The sequence below is a fragment of the Phyllostomus discolor genome, chromosome 7, assembly GCF_004126475.2.
Source record: "Phyllostomus discolor isolate MPI-MPIP mPhyDis1 chromosome 7, mPhyDis1.pri.v3, whole genome shotgun sequence".
Taxonomy (NCBI): Eukaryota; Metazoa; Chordata; class Mammalia; order Chiroptera; family Phyllostomidae; genus Phyllostomus; species Phyllostomus discolor.
In genome coordinates, this window is record NC_040909.2 from 56,708,936 (window position 1) to 56,727,306 (window position 18,371).

An 18,371-nucleotide genomic window follows, 5' to 3' on the forward strand; every position below is an offset into this window, starting at 1 on the left:
CCAGGTAGTGCAATTTTTTGGCATGTAGTTGATCATAGTGATTTCTTACAATCACTATGTAATACCGCTTTGTATTTCTGTGGTATTTGTTGCAATTTCTCCTCTTTTGTTTCCGATTTTATTTATTAGAGTACTCTCTTTTTTTCTTGATGAATCTGGTTAAAGGTTTTCCAATTTTGTTTATCTTTTCACAGAACCAGCTCCTGAATTTATTGATCCTTTGAATTAATTTTAGGCCCTATGTCGTTTAATTTGCTCTGATCTTGATTATTTCCTTCCTTCTACTCTCTCTGGGCTTTTTTGTTGTTTCTCCAGTTCTTGTAGATGTAGAGTTTGTTCTTTATTTGAGATTTTTCTATTTCCTTTAGGAAGGCCTATATTATTATGAGTTTCCTGCCCAGGACTTTGCTGTGTCAAAGGTTTTGGGCTGTTGCGTGTTCATTTTCATTTGTTTCCAGGTGCTTTTTGATTTCTTCTTTCATCTCATTGTCAACCCATTCATTATTCAATAACATGTTATTCAATCTCCATGTATTTCAATGTTTTTGACATTTTTCCATGAGGTTGGTTTTTGTTTCAAGCCATTGTTATCTGAGAAGATGCTTGATATGATTTCAATTTTCTTAAATTTGTTGAGGCTTGTTTTTGTCCTACCATCCTTTCACTTTCATCCTGTATAGATTTTGTTCTAATTAGCTCTCTTGTAGACAGCATAAATGCAGGTCTTTTTTGTCCATTCAGCTCTCCTATGTCCTTTGACTGGAGCATTTAATCCATTTATATTTTAGATTTAATGACAGGTACTTATTCATTGCCAGTATTTCCCTTTGTTCCTGTTTTCCTCTCTCTCCCTCTCTCTCTCTCTCTCCAACATTTTTAAAAATTATTTCACTGTTGTTCAATTACAGCTGTCTGCATTTCCCCCCAACCACTCCCCCGTCACCCCAGCCAAACCCACCTGCCACTCCTTGCTTGCATCCTCCCCTCTGGTTTTGTCCATGTGTCCTGGATACAGTAGTTCCTGAAAACCCTTCCCCACATTATCCCCTCCCACCTCCCCCCTCATCAATATCAAAATGTTCTTAATTTCTATGTCTTTGGTTATATTTTGCTTGCTTTTTCCTTTTGTTGATTAGGTTCCAGTTAAAGGTGAGATCACATGGTATTTGTCTTTCATTGCCTGGCTTATTTCACTTAGCATGATGCTCTCCAGATCCATCCATGCTGTCACAAAGTGCAGGAGCTCCTTCTTTCTTTCTGCTGTGGAGTATTCCATTGTGTAAATGTACCATTGTTTTTTGATCCACTCATTTACTGATGGGCACTTAGGTTGCCTCCAGAGCACTTGGCTATTGTAAATTGTGCCGCTATGAACATTGGGGTGCATAGGTTCTTTTGGATTGGAGTTTCAGGGCTCTTAGGGTATAATCCCAGCAGTGGAACTGCCGGGTCAAAAGGCAGTTCCATTTTTAGTTTTCTGAGGACATTCCCTACTGTTTTCCACAGTGGCTGCACCAGTCTGCATTCCCACCAACACTATACTAGGGTTCTCTTTTTTCATACCCTCTCCAACATTTGTTTGTTGATTTGTTTATGAAGTCCATTCTCACCAGTGTGAGGTGGACTCTCACTGTGGTTTTAATTTGCATCTTTCTGATGGCTAGTGATGTTGAACATCTCTTCATATATCTATGGGCCCTGTGTATGTCCTCCTTGGAAAACTGTCTGTTCAGGTCTTTTGACCATTTTTTAATTTTTTTTGTCTTCCTGGAGTAGAGTCATGCGAGTTCTTTATATATTTTGGAGATCAAACCATGGTCCGAGGTATCATTGGCAAATGATTCCCATAGAGTTGGTTCTCTTCATTTTAATGCTGTTTTCTTTGGCCATGCAGAAGCTTTTTAATTTGATGAGATTCCATTTGTTTATTCTCTCTTTAATGTCCCTTGCTTTAGGGGATGTATCAGTGAAGATGTTGCTCTGTGGAATATCTGAGATTTTCCTGCCAATATTTTCCTCTAGGACTTTTATGGTGTCATGACTTCTATTTAAGTCTTTTTTTTCACCTTGAATTTATTTTGTGTATGGTGTAAGTTGGTTATTGAGTTTCATTTTTTTTTTTTTTGCCTCTAAAGGCATGTATCTGTCCAGATCTCCCAACACCATTTGTTGAAGAGGCTATTTTTAGTACATTTTATGCTTCTCCTTTTGTCAAATATTAAAGGACCATAGAGACTTGGGTTTATTTCTCTCCATCTTGTTAAAGCATTCTCTTTAGCATCACTTGCAATACTGGTTTGGTGGAGATGTACTCTTTTAGCATTTTTTTTTTTGGTCTGGGAAGCTCCTTATTTTACCTATCATTTTAAAAGAAGCATTTCTGGGCAGAGTAGTCTTGGTTGCAGGTTTTTGCTTTTCATTACTTGGAATATTTCCTGCCATTCTCTTCTGTATTGTAGTGTTTCTGTTGAGAAATTGGCTGATAGTCTTATCAGAGCTTCCTTGTATATTACTAGCTTTTCCTCCCTTGTTGCCTTTAAGATTCTCTTTTTGTCTTTAAATTTTGTCATTTTAATTATGATGTTTTTTGGAGTGGGTCTCTTTGGGTTCATCTTGATTGGGGCCTTCTGTGCTTCCTGAACTTCCATGACTTTCCCCCCCAACTAGTCAGGGAAGTTTACTGTCATTATTTTTTTCCCACACAGGTTTTTTTTCTTTCTTTTTTTCTTCTCCTTCTGGAATCTCTATGATGTGAATATTGGTATGTTTCATGTTCTACAGCTCCCTTAAACTATCTTCAAAAACACTATCAGTCTTTTTTTGTTTTGTTGCTCTGACTGGGTGTTTTTTTTCTACCTTGTATTCCAGCTCACTGATTTCATCCTCTGCTTTATCTAGCCTGCTTTTAATTCTCTCTAGTGTATTCTCCATTTCATATATTACATTCTTCATTTCCTCCTGGTTCTTATTCATAGTTTCTATGTCCTTCTTCCTCCATTAAATTCCTTGTAGTTCTCACTGACTTCCTTTATCATCCTATAACCATTATTTTGAACTCTATGTCTGATTAATTGCTTGTCTCTATTTCATTTAGCACTCTTTCTGGGCATTTCATCTTTCCTTTTGATTGGGGGTTGTGTCTTAGTTTCCCCATTTTAGGCACTCCTTTGTTTGTCTCTGCATATTCGATTGAACTTCTTTGACTCTCTCTCTTCCTGGGGTGACTTTCTGTGGTAGGTGTTCTGTGGGACTCAGTGTTTCAATCTCCTTGAACTCCCAAGCTGGATACTCTAGGGATCCTCTTTATGCAGATCAAGTGGGCTATCTTGTTATAATTGGATTTCGGTGGTGGTTGGCTCATTCATTGGTGGATTTTCCCTTCCAACTGGCTGACTGAGAGTCACAATCCCCACCATATCTTGTATGTTATTGTATAGGAGCTGCCAAAAGAAAACAAAACAAACTTACAAACAAAACCTACACCAGCAAATATACCTTCCAACCACTATTGCTATATCAACAACAAATGAGCTAAGATTACTAAGGGTGGAAAGAGTAAGAATATCATACAAAAGGAAAAAAGAATATGAGATGATTAACAGAAAGAAAAACAATTTTAAGATGGCTGGCGGATAAGAAATAATAAGAGTAGGGTATAGAAACAAAGCAAAGTAAATGAGAAACTGAAATTTACAGCATAAATAAATAGGGGGGAATAGAGCAAACTAAAGTAAGAAACAAGAAGAATAACATATGAGGTTTGGAGAAAAAAATAGTAAAAAAATAGGCACCAAACTGAAGAAAAACAACCACTGCTGTGATACTCATAACAAAGGAATAAAGTTTCATAAAGGTGGAAAGAGAATAATAAGATTATAAAAAAGAAAAAATGATTGTGAGATGTTTAAAGGAAAGAAAAATGACTTTGAGGATAGAGGGAGGGGAAATAATAAGTGTAAGGGTTAGAAACCAGGCTAAAAGAGGGAGAAAATAAAATTTAAAATTTAAATAAGATAAGGCAAGAGGAAGGTGGAATAGGACAGGTGAATAGTAAAACATGAGGTTTAAGATAGAAAAAAGCAGTGAACATCTAGGGATAAAGCTAAAGAAATGCAACAATAATCCCAATGTCACAACAACCAAGCAAATATTAATAAAGATGGAATGGCAATAAGGATATTATAAAACAAGGAAAAAGAATGTGAGATGACTAATGGAAAAAAAAGATGGTTTTGACAGGATGGAGGGAGGAGAAATAGAAAGAGTAAAGAATAGAAACAAGGTGTATAAAGGGAAAAAATAAAATTAAGAAAGAAGAATGAAGGCAAAATTGAGCAAGAGAAAGGAAGAGTAAAATGTGAGATTGAAATTATATTTATTTAAAATATAAAATAATTTTTTAAATATATAAAAATAAACTGTAATAGCATAATCAATAAAATATACTTAAAAATAAAAAATAAGATAAAATAAAAATAGTAAAATAATAGGAATGAATTGAAGACAAATAAACAATGTTAAAAAAGCTATGCAGGAGAAATAATAGTGCAAATAATGAAAAAGAAGAAGGAGGAATTCATCTCAGCAGAGCCTAGTGTTTGTTGACCTAATGTCGTCTCCTTCAGGATCTGTCCTTGATGTCAGCCAATGTCCCAGTCTAGCTTTAGGCAGCCTGCTCAAGGCTACAAGTCATCCGCAGTCTGTGCCTGTCTTCTTTAGGCTTGGCTGCTCCTTGAGGTTCTGTCCTGCTGGCTTTTTAACAGCACAAGGCCCAGGAATGGTTCATTTAACATCCAACAGTACTGCAAGTACCACCTCCATCTGCCTCCAGAAGAGGCCTCTGGTGCAATCAGGAGGGTGGGATCCCTGGATCATCCCCCACCCCAACAGGTGCTATTCAGTCTTCAGGGAAGGTGGTGGGTGTATTTCTCCACCACTGTGCCCCACATCTTGATCTCTCCCAGATTATTTCCAATAATCTTGAATTCAAATCTTGATTTCATCATTGCAACTGGGCCGTGTGATTCTGAGAATGTGCCTCATTGTCTCTGGGCCTCAGACTCATCAGCCACATAATGGGAGATAATGATGTCTACCTCTGTTAATTTTATCTGACTGAAAAAATTACTGCATACTTAGTGGCTTAACCAACACAAATTTATTATCTTTCAGTTTTGTACAATGGAAATCCTATATGGATCTCCCTGAGCTAAAATCCAGAAGTTGGCAGGGCTGTTTTATCTTCTCGAGGCTCTGGGGGAGGAACCATGTCTGTGTCATTTTTAGTTGCTAGAAGCCAGCTGAATTCCTTGACTTGTGACCACTTCCTCCATCTGCAAAGCCAGTAACAATAGCAGGTCAAGTTCTCACAGTGTATCACTCCTACCTCCTCTCATGACTTCTTCTTCCACTTTTAAGGACCTTTGTGATTTCATTGGAACATCCTGGATAATCTGATTTTCAGGTGAATTGATTAGCAACATTATTATGCCAGCATTCTTAGTTCCCCTTTGCCATGTAACCTTAACATATCACAGGTTCTGGAGGTTAGGACATGGACATCTTAGGGTAGAGAGTGGAAGGAGAGGGCCTGCCAAACTATCCCACAAGGAAAGAATCAAATATAATGTAAGTACATTTCTTAGCAAATTTGCCTTGTCAGAGTGCACAGTAGCTGAAAATAATAATCAAAATTGATCATTATTCTCTATAGTATTAACTATTCTGTTACAGAACGATCCAGCCTATAGAACTAAAATGTGGTAATTGATGATTTTCAATGGTCATATAATCAGATGTCAACTTTGACAATGTTCCCAGTCAGGTAGTTTATCACATTCCCTGTTAAAATGCTCTAGCAAATTAAAATACTTTGTTAGGTTGAGTAGGTTTTTGATAGGAATTTCTGTGTACACTATCATGTCATCTGCAAACAGTGAAAGTTTTAACTCCTCCTTTCCAATTTGGATGCCTTTTCTTTTTTTTTTTTTTTTTTTGTCTGATTGCTGTGGCTAGGACTTCCAATACTATGTTGAATAGAAGTGATGAAAGTGAACATCCTTGTCTTCTTCCTGATCTTATTAGGAAAGCTTTTAGTTTTTGCCCATTGAGTATGATGTTGGCTGTACATTTCTTGTATATAGCCTTTATTATGTTGAGGTATACTCCCTCTACTACCATTTTGTTGAGTGTTTTCATAAATGGGTGCTATACTTTATTACATGCTTTTTCTGCATCTATTGATATGATGATGTGATGTTTGCTTCTCCTTTTGTTTATGTGATATATTAAGTTTATTGATTTGTGAATATATACCATCCTCACATGCCTGGGATGAATCCCATTTGATCATGGTGTATGGTCTTTTTAATGTATTGTTGGATGTGGTTTGCCAATATTTTGTTGAGGGTTTTAGTGTCTCAGTTCATCAGCAATATTGGCCTGTAGCTTTTGTTCTTTGTTGTGTCTTTATCTGGTTTTGGGATTAGATTGATACTGGCTTCATAAAAAAAGTTTTGGACTCTTCCCTTTTCTTCAGTTTTGGTTTTGGGAGATCTGGACAGCTACATGCAAAAAAATGAAAGTCGGCCACCAATTTATCCCATACACACAAAAAAAAATCTCAAGATGGATAAAAGACTGAAATATAAGTCATGATACCATAAAAGGCCAGGGAACATAGGCAAGAAAATCTCAGATATCCCACACAGCAATATTTTCACTGATATGTCCCATAGAGCAAGGTACATAAAGGAAAGAATAAACAATTGGGATCTCATCAAAATTAAAAGCTTCTGCATGGCAAAAGAACACATCAGCAAAATGAAAGGGGAACCAACAATAGAGGAAAGTGTATTTTCCAATGATACCTCAGACAAGGGTTTGATCTCCAAAATGGATAAAGAACTCACATGACTCCACTTCAGGAAGATAAATAATCCAAATAAAAAATGGGCAAAGGACCTGAACAGGCACTTTTCCAAGGAGGACATACAGAGGATCCGGACACATATGAAAGGTTTCTCAGCATCACTAGCCATCAGAGAGATGCAAATTAAAACCATTATGAGATACCCCTTTACAATAGTCAGAATGGCCATCATACCCAAATCAATGAACAACAAATTCTGACAAGGTTGTGGAGAAAAGGAACCAAGATACACTGTTGGTAGGAATGCAGACTGGTGCAGCCACTGTGGAAAACAGTAGGGAATGTCCTCAGAAAACTAAAAATGGAACTGCCTTTTGACCCAGCAATTCCACTGCTGGGATTACACTATAAGAATCCTGAAACATCAATTCAAAAGAACCTATGTACGCCAATGTTCATAGCAGCACAATGTACAATAGCCAAGTGCTGGAAGCAACGTAAGTGCCCATCAGTAAATGAGTGGATCAAAAATCAATGGTACATTTACACAATGGAATATTACACAGCAGAAAGAAAGAAGGAGCCCCTACCTTTTGTGACAGCTTAGATGGATCTCAAGAGCATCATGCTAAGTAAAATAAGCCAGGTGGTGGAAGACAAATATCACATGATCTCACCTATGAGTGGGACTTAATCAACAAAACAAACAACAAGCAAAATATAACCAGAGGCATTGAAATAAAGAATTAACTGATAATAATCAGAGGGGAGGAGGAAGGGAGATAATGATGGAAAGAAGGGGAAGAGTTGTCAAGGAACATGTATAAAGGACCCATGGACAAAGCCAAAGGGGGATAGGATTAAAGGTAAGAGGTGGGGGTGGGTGGGTCCAGGGAAAGTGGTGGCAGGAAAATCGAGACAACTGTACTTGAACAACAATAAAAACATATTTTTAAAAATTAAAAAAAAAATAAAATTAAAATTAAAAAATAAAAGATAGGAAAAATAAAATAAATAAATTCTGAAGTAATGAATGAATGAGTTCTGAAATCCGTCTCCAGCTCAGGCCTCTTATGGAGATCAGGAGAAACTGTCAACATTTTAATCTTCTGAATCCCGGTGTCTCCATGAAAGACCCTGAGGCCTTTCAGCCCAATTTGCCTACCTTTCTTCTTTCCTTTACTTCCCCATCTCTCACCCTGTCTGTTATTCTCTCTGTTTTATCTGCTTGTAGAAATGGCAGAGACTTTCTAACAATTCCGTAGTTAATTAGCCAAGCCAACTACAGAGGAGTCATTTTAGTCACTTCTTCAGAAGGGATATCCCCACATCCTATAGGGTCTCTCTGGAGAAGGGTATAAAATTCATTCCCGTATTCTCTCCCACTTCTGATTCTTATCAAAGATCAACCCTTTCAGCAGTCTTTAATCTAGCCTGTCCTTACACCAGCCTAATTCATTTTTCACCTTAATCATCCTCCACTTTCTGAATCTTTTCCATAGCTCCCCACAACCCCCAGGATAAACCTCAACCCACCAGGTGTGGCAGATAAAGCCACCCCTCAGCTCCTCATTATTGTGCCCCAGCCCAAGGGCTGCCTTTTCACACTACATGCTCTTCCCTTTGCCTGGAAGGCTCTTCTCCAGGATTTCAGTTGACTGCGAAGGACTATTTACTTGCTTAGGAATCAGCTGAAATGTCATCAGAGAGGCCATCCCTGATCCTCCAGCCTCAAAGTGCTCCCCACCTAAACATGACACACCATGCTACTCCATAATTTCATATCCAATTTCTTTATCACAGTCAGTAATTTTCATGTTTATTTATTGTCTGTCTCCACTGCTAAAATGCAAGCATTATGAGAGTGGGGACCCTATCTGTAGCCCTCAGCCCTTGATACAGTGCCTAGTATACCCAGCTAGTGTTGGTTACTGAATATCAAATATCTAATTTAGTACGTGTTAGTTTTAGAAAGAACACAGGGGGACACATCAACTCATGCAACTATGAAGAAATGGTTCCAAAATGTGTCCTCATGTTCCTCCCAAAAGTGATACATTCTAAATTAAATGTTTGAAGAAGAAATCTCAGAGTAGATGAAATATACTAGAATTCTTGTTGATCCATGTAGGTAGAGGTTATTTGGCTGCTATTTTGAGGCAGTCTGTGCTCCCTGAAACCTACAAATGACTTAACAACTTCAAATTGATAGTAGGATTTACTCCAACATATGTGCCATGTAACAATTTATCATCATGACAGGTGCTGAAGAGTTCAAGGCAACTTGCTGATGCCCCACTTTCCTAAGTCAGAGCTCAAGAGGAAGTATATTTTGTTAGGGAAATTAGAATCCTCCAAATAGATTCTTCTATGTATTAATATCTCTACTGGGCTCCAGATTGGATATTTCTGTTTACAACTTGGTATCTTTATTTGAATCTGTCCAGTTTCAAGCATGCCAGTAGGAAGATGTATTGCCAGCTGTTTTGAGTGTTAAAAGGCCAATTTTACCAACACAATATTTTTAAACCCCATATGCACACATATTTGAAGCAGGATGTGCTTCAAATAGAGAAAAAACGAAAGTTTTTTAAAAATAGATCTTGCTAGTATTCTGGGATTGCAAGTCTCTCCAGGTTAAATCACATTCCCTTTAACACAGGAACACCAATGGAGATTTATATCAGACCATTTTTACTTCTTCATTGCAGAGGAGCCTCAAACTTGGACACCAGGATAGAAAAAAATTTCCACTGGGCTTGAAAGTCATGTACTGGAGACATAGATGAGAAACATAATGATCTGGGTGAAGGCTGAGGACTCCTTTACCCAGGGGGGATAAGAGGAAAGTTAAACAGAGCAGCAAGAAAAGGAATAGTCATCAGGTTGGAGGAAGGGACAGCAAAGCACTAATTTCACCAGGACAATAGCCAGGCCCCCCAGTACTCCCAATTATTGAGCTTAGCAGTTCTGGTAGTTCTCTCCCTTGGAGAAACACAGAAAGTGGCTCTTTACAAGTCAGACAACAGGCACACAGCTCCAGAGAGATCCACAGTAGAGAGTAAGGGAGAGAAACCATTACTCGTCACTCATGTCTCTACTGAATACCTGGTGTGGTACTTAGATATTTATGCCTTCTTTTATTCTGAGCCTAGTGCCCTAAATGACTTAAGAGCATCTTGATACTATATGAAAACTATGCATGAAATTTTCTTAAGAAAAACATCAGATTTTATAACTAATTCGGAATAGGGGAGAGGAAGGAACTGGGTAGATGGGGTGCAGGATTTGAAAGATATTTCTTCACCCTATGCCTATTATTGGGTTAAACTGTGAAAATGTGTTATTTATTCAAAAACAAATTAAAAGTTTTAATATATATATACATATATTCAAAGGAAGCTCTCTTCCAGCCAAGATGGAGGCGTAGGTAGAAACCCTTCTCTTCTTCGCACAACCAAAAGGTGGAAAACAACCAATCTAAAATCAATAAACAACTAGAAGCACCAGAAAATCAAACTGCATGGAACTCCAACAACAAAGGAACTAAGGAAAAAATCAACCAGAACAACCAGACTGGTAAGAACCCAAGGCAAGGCCATGCAGTGGGGCCAGCTAAGAAAACCATGGCGAGGTGGTAGACTGTGTGGGTGCGGCTGGCTGATGGTGAAACTGAGACTCATAGTTGATGGTGGATTATGGTGGTTGCCCTGGTGGGAGAAACTCCCAGTCTCACATGAGAGTTAGAAAGTGGGCTAGAGTCAAGCAGGTAAACTGCATTGTTCCCTCTCTGGCCCCTCCTGCACAGGCAGCACCGCAGTACAGCAAAGAGGGTTGGTTGCCCTGCCCTGGTGAATACCTAAGGCCCTGCCCCCTTACAACTTAACAGGTACACCAACACAAAGAAATATGGCCCAAATGAAAGAACAGAGCAAAACTTCAGAAAGAGACCTAAGCAATGAGGAGATAGCCAACATATCTAATGGAGGATTTAAAGCCCTGGTAATCAAAATGCTCACAGAACTAATTGAGGTTGGCTGAAAAATGAAAAAACAAATGAAAGATACCCAAAATGAAATAAAGCAAAATAATCAGGGAACCAACAGTGACAGGAAGGAAACCAGAACTCAAAGCAATGATTTGGAACAAAAGGGAAAAATAAACATCCAACCAGAACAGAATGAAGAAACAGGAATTCAAAAAAAAAGTGAAGACTTACAAACCTTGGAGACAACCTGAAACGTTCCAATATCCAAATGATAAGGGTGCCTGAAGGAGAATAACAACAGCAAGAAGTTGAAAACTTATTTGAACAAATAATGAAGGAAAACTTCCCTAATCTGGCAAAGGAAATAGACTTCCTGGAATTCCAGGAAGCTCAGAGTCCCAAAGAGGAACACACCAAGGCACATCATCATTAAACTACCTAAGATTAAAGATAAGGAGAGAATATTAAAAGCAGCAAGAAAGAGAGAGTTACTTCCAAAGGAGTGCCCATAAGGCTATCAGCTGATTTCTCAAAAGAAACCTTATAGGCAAGAAGGGACTGGAAAGAAGTATTTCAAGTCATGAAAGGCAAGGACCTATATCCATGATTACTCTATACAGCACAGCTTTCATTTAGAATGGAAGGGCAGATAAGTGCTTCCCAGATAAGCTGAACTTAAAGGAGTTCATTGTCACCAAGCCCTTATTATATGAAATGTTAAAGGGACTTATCTAAGAAAAAGCAGATCAAAAATATAAACAATAAAATGACAACAAACTCACAATTATCAACATATGAACCTAAAAGAAAAGAAAAACAATGAAAATAAAAACTAAGCAAACAACTAGAACAGGACCAGAATCAGAGAAATGGACATCACATAGAGGGTTTTCAGTGGGGGAGTGGGGGAGGAATAGCGGGGAAAAGGTATAGGAAAGAAGTGTAATTAGTAGGCATAAAATAGATGGGGAAAGATAAAAACTGGTATAGGAAAAAGAGAACACAAAGAACTTATATGTACAACCCATGGACATGAACTGAGCAGGGGTGGGGGGATTCTAGAGGGTTGTGGGCACAGCGTGGAGGGGGGATAGAGGAGGGAAAACTGGGAAAACTGTAATAGCATAATCAATAAAAATACTTAAAAAGGAAGCTCTCTAAACATAATGTATTGAAAGAAGTTATCTGTGTGTGTATGTGTGAGTATGTATATATATGTGTGTGTGTGTGTGTGCATCTGTGTATATACAAACATACTTTGAAATCAAGCTTTTTCCCCACATAAGCTACCATTTCAGGGAAAGTGCAAATGAGCATTATCTCATCAGGGTAAACAATTTCTTCTAGCTTTCTGTTAAGCCTCTTTAAGCATATTTTATGAAGCTGGGCATTACGATTCTAAATTAAAAACCTGTGGATTAACCAAAGAGATTCTAAACCCTCTTAGTGAGTGGTAGATTATTAACAATAACAAAGCCTACAATCCTGTTTACTTTTGTGTTAATTGACAAGATAATAAGCATCAATTCTACATATACATGTGTGTTGGCTGTGCTGCTGCAATTACATGGCATGTTTTATTCACAAGTAAGGCCCAAACAGCTCCAGTGAGCACTTAAATTAGTTTCTCTCTCTCAAATACACATCAGAAATGTCTCCATAATAACAGTCACAGAGAAAAGGTTCTCTCTTTTCCCCCATTGCACTGTAAGATAATGTCTAAACCAATAAAATATTAAGCATTCTTATTCAAAATGTAATTTTCAGTACATCAGACAGGTAGATAAATGCTTTAGGCCACCTGCTGGCCATTTCACTCAGTGGGTCCATGTCAAAGCCACAGTCTTTCCATGTGGTTTTGTTGATACCCAACCAAAAAAAGGAGAAGGGCTGGATTGTTCACAGATGTGGGCTCCAATGCCTGCTGGCTTCTGGGTAACAAATCCAAAAGAACTCTTTGATTAAAAGAGACAAAAGAGATATTGTATAAAATATGTAACATCAGAGGGTCAAATTCTGTTGTGTATTAACCACATTTCCATGAAGCCTCATTCTTTACCCATGTGAGGGCATATGTTAGCTGTCAGCATAGGGCATTAACAGCAAGGTCCCATCATAAAAACAAGATCATTCTAATGCAGACCATTAAGAGATCACAGCAAGGGCATACAAGGCTAGCAAAAAGTAGATATAAGACTTATTAGAGAGAATAAATAAATAAATAAATAAATAAGTACCTGACTACGCAGTATATGAAGGCAACTGAGACAGTGACAGGACTGCAGTGGAGTTCCATAAATGCATGTATTATTATTGGCAAAAAAGCATGGTGAGGTCTTATGGGAGACCATTCTGCGTGGTGGGGGCCCAGACAGGACACATGCCCACAGATAGGTTCTCCCGTAGGGAATCAGGCCTGCATTGTACCTAGGACGCTTTGAGACTTGCTTTTGCTAAAACTCCCTCACCCTGAATTGAGGCAGCAAGTGCCTACTGTAACTTCCTAAAATCTATGCTAAACCCCCCCAGTATGGAGTGTAACTGGTTCAACCACTTTTCCCTTTGCATTTGCAAATATCTTCCTTCTGTGATGTGATTAGCGGCATCGTCTCCTTTGTTTTCTGTAAGGGTAACCACCTAAAGCATAGTAAATGAGGACCATCACTTAATGTGCCCCCAAAAGAAATAAAGGCCAGTCATGGCAAGGGCCAAAGCTTTTCTCCTCTTGAGAGAAAAGCCATGCTGTCCCTTTTCCTCCACAGGAGTCAGTAGTCTGTGTGAATTTCTCGTGCCTCATGCACAATGTGGCAGACCCCATGAGCCAGGGTCTGCATCAAAGTCATATTAGCTATATGGTATTAGGTCAGAACACAGCCTCTTGAGCAAGTTACTTAAGCTGAGTTTGTTCATAATTATAGCGCTAGTATTTTAATTTATATATAGTTATTTTCTTTACTCTTTGTGTGATTTCTTCTATATATCTTTAGTTATACAAGTTCTATACAGCTGGACTTCAGGTGGTTCTCAAAGATGGTTGTTCTGTAGTTCAGTTATAATTTTGATGTGATTGTTTGAGGAAGTGAGCATAGGATTTACCTACTCCACCATCTTACCAAGAAGCCATATTGCAATTATTTAAGTAAGTTAATATTCCTAAAATTACAGAGGGACTTCCATTTTCAGGAGGATGGAGTAGACATATTTTCTGTAATTCTGCTGTGAAGTACAACTGAAAATTCTTGACATTATACATAAAACAAACATAAGTTCAAAAGGCAGAAAAAAGAAGTCAGGTTGCAAGAGACCTCAAGACTAGGGTAACATGGTTGACAGTTCCCTGGAGTTTCCTTTTGCCACAAATATCCCAGGAAGATGCCACCTATCTGAAACACCAAAGGGCACAGACCTAAAAAGCCTGCTCTTTCTAGTCAAAGGAACAGGAAAGGGACAGCCCACCATAACAGAAAACTTAGAAAATAACTATTATACTGATGTTTAACACCATTATAAACAACTGTGCCCACTGCCCACCCATATCAGCAAAGATCAAATGAAAAGCTTAGAACTCACCCTCTCCAGACAGTAATGAAGGGCCCCAACTACGACATGAGGGTGACATCAGAGAGGCCTGAGAAGAAGGTCAGCATTTTAATTCCCCAAGGATAGTAATGAGTCCTCCTACCTATCATGTTTTTAGTTGATACCATGTAGGGAGCCTAGCCTTCTACCCAAATCTAGTAGTAATGAGTTACCCTTCCCATTCCTGCTGAGAGAATTTGTTGCCAGCAGATCTACTATTTTTTTAAATTTTTTAAATTTATTTATTTTTAGAGAGGGAAGGGAGGGAGAAAGAGAGAAAGAGAGATACATCAATGTGCAGTTGCTGGGGGTCATGGCCTGCAACCCAGGCATGTACCCTGACTGGGAATCGAACCTGCGCAGATCTACTCTTTAAAAATGGTTAAAGGAAGTTCTCTAAACATAATGTGTTCTATATTTGATGTTCTTGTTTATTGTATGTCTCCACACTGGAATGCATGCTGTAGAAGGGCAAGGATTTTTGTCAGTGTTTTTTCTCACTGTTGTATCCTCATTACTTTCAGTAATATCAGACTCATAGTGAGTGATCAATAAATGTTTGATTAGGGAATTAATTATAAGTTAATTTCTCTCTCTGTATTTCAGGGTTCTCAGCTGTAAAGTAGAGTCAATGATACTTCTGTCCATAGTAATATGAGGATTAAATTAGATAATATTAAAAAACCACAACTTTCCTAGGATATAAAGAACTCTTATAATCTGATTAAAAAATGGGCAAAGAACTAGAATAAACATTTCTCCAAAGAAGATATACAAATGATGAATAGATACACAAAGAGCATGAAGAGAGATGTTCAGCATCACTAATCGTTAGGGAAGTGCAAACTGAAACAGCAATGAGATACCACCTCAGTAGAATTGCTATCAGAAAGAAAAAAATGAAATAAAGGGAGGAAGGGAGGAAGGGAGGGAGGGAGGAAAAAAAAGAGCTGGCAAGGAAGTGAGAAATAGAAACCCTTATGCACCATAGGTGGAAATGTGAAATAGTGCAGCTGCTATGGAAAACATTATGGTAGGTCAAAAAATTAAAAGTAGAATTACCATATGCTCCAGAAATTCCACTTCTTGCTATATATCCAAAACAACTAAAAGCAAGGATTTCAACACGCATTTGTACACTGCATCTATAGCAGCATTATTTACAATATCCAAAAGGTGGAAGCAACCTAAGTGTCCACTAATGATTGAATGGATAAACAAAAAGTGGTTTACAATGGTGGCTGAGATAGGTGGGAGCAGAGTCCACTTCCCCCTGTGCACAGGTGGGATACCTAGCTGATCTTCCGAGGAACAGAGTGAACAGCAAATGGTATCTCAGCATATTTGAAGATTGGAGGCCAAAATCATAGAGGACATTGAAAAATCAGATGGTAAGGAGAATGGCTTTGGGACAATAAGGTCCCCATGACCAGCACAGGGACTAGAGTGGCTGCAGCCCCAGGCTTGGTGCCTGCCAAGTCTGCCACAAGATTCTTGGGAGAGAGCCAGGTCAATGGCTCCCTCCCCTGCCAAACAAGGTTTGAGCAGCACCAGGAGGGACCTGGATGCTTGAAGCCACAGTAGGGGAATAAGGACAAAATGGCAAACACACAGGGGCTGTGTGCACCCGCTGAGAATGTGGATGCAGGCTGGGAAGAGTTGGGCTGTGAGGGGCCCTGACCTGGTCAGTCCCCAGTCTGGTTGGATAGTTGGGCTATTTGAGAGGCCAGGCCCTTGTATGGAGCAGCAGGCTTGAACAGGAGGAATTTTTCAAAAACAGAAAGAAAAAAACAGGCAGTCAGTGGCTGTTTGGGGAATTTTCTCCAGGAAGCCACCCCCATCTACCCCAGCTGTACCCAAGCAGACTCCTCAGCCTCAGCCTTGGCCCCACCTCAGTGGCCAGGACCAGGACTGTGCCCCTAAACCCGGCCCCAGTGGCAGAGGGCACCTAGCTGTACCAATGATCCCAGAGATGCACCACCAACCCAGCCGACCCCCACCCAGCTCTGGCTGCCACTGCAGTGGCTATATGATCACACCTGAAACCCCAGTGCTCGCCAAACCTGTGGCCCAACAGCTGCCCATCCAGCCCCAACAGAGGAGGCCAGGCACTCATGCCAGCAGCCCCAGGGAGAGTGCACATCCACGCCGGAACCCACAGTCCAGCAGCTGAGGGTCCCACCCAAGCAGGTGAGGCTCTCTGCATGGAGCTCCCCCTCCCCTTGCCCACCCAGAAACACCTCACACCCAACCCCAGCAATTCCTACTCAGCTTGCTGCAGCCAGGAAGACCAGCAGAACTGGTTTGGCTTATTTAAAGCCAGCAGGAGGTTTCCTTTTTTTTTCTTTTTTAATTTATTTTCTTCTTGCTTTTTGCCTTTTGCTTTTTTAAATTTCTTCTTCCTTTCTTTCCTTTTTTATTCCTTTTTCTTTCTTTCATTTCTTTCTTTTTTAATTCCTTCTTCCTTTTTTAAAGAACTTTATTTTTAATTCTTTCTTCCTTTCTTTCTTCACTTTTTTATTCCTTTTTCCTTCCTTTCTCTTTCTTTTTTAATCCCTTCTTCCTTCCTTCCTTTTTTTTCCCTTTTTTTTTATTCCCACAAGTGAGACAATAAAATCTGGAGCTATGAAAGGACCAGAGTTAGACCCAAAGAGGGGTCATCCTAACAACTGTGACACTGAGACAAATTTCACATTGCTACTCCAGAGAATTTGCAAGTTATTGTATATTTGTATTATTATTTTTTCATTGTTTTTATATATTTTATTTCATTAGTATTTTTTATTTCTCTTCTTTCTGTTTAGTCTTCTTTGCTTGATTTGTTAAACTGTATTGTTTGGCTGGTTTCCCTTGTTCTCTCTTTCACAGTGAATTTTTAATTTTCCATCTTTCACTTCACTTGTGTTCCAATAGCACACCACTCTACATCCTGTACTTCCTATTATTCTTATTTAGATCACATAGATTCTATCACATGATTCTTGCTCCACTACTGTTTTAAATAATTGCAGTTCCATACCATTGCAAATAATACACAGCACCACCCCAGACCTCATTTCACTTCATTGTTTCTGGAACTTCAATACTGTTGTGGTTAACTTTATTCTCACACACTACGCCTATTTGTTATCTTTTACTCTCCCTTTACCTCATAATCTGACCTCCCACAAGCTCACTGCTTTCTAGATCCAATTCACAACCTCCCCCCACAACAAGAGTCTTATCTCTTTTCCACCCCAAAAGTGGTTAGTTGGGAGAAATATCATGGTTAACATTATACATATCTAAAGGATTTCCTATCTCTTCTCTATGGATTAGTACTTTATATACCATAGAATAAATTCCCACTGTATTAAACCATTTTGCCTCCCCCCTGCAATGAACAAAAACAAACAATGGGAAGACAAAGAAACAATCCCTAAATGAAAGGAAAGGAGGAAGCCTCAAAAAGAATGCTAAATGAAATAGAGACAAGTCAACTATCAGATATTGAGTTCAAATCATTGCTTATTAGGAAGCTCAATGAGTTCACAGAGAATTACTAAAAACTACAGGGAAATTACAATGAACTCACTGCAAACTATATCAACATAAAAATGGAAAGAGAAGCTAAAACAAGGGCCAAGAGGAAATGAAAAATACAATTTCTGAACTGAAGAACACAATAGAAGGAATCAAAAGCAGGATTGATGAAGCAGAAAAATCAGACCAGCGAGCTACAGGACAAAGTAGAAGAAAACACCCAGAAAGAGCAAGAAAAGGAAAAGAGACTCAGAAGGAATGAAGAGGGGTTGAGAGAAATGCAAAACAACATGAAACATAATAATATCCATATAATAGGGATACCAGAAGGAGAAGAAGAAGAGCAAGGGATAGAAAACCTATTTGAAAAAGTAATGATGGAAAACTTCCCTAATTTGATGAGAGAAAAAG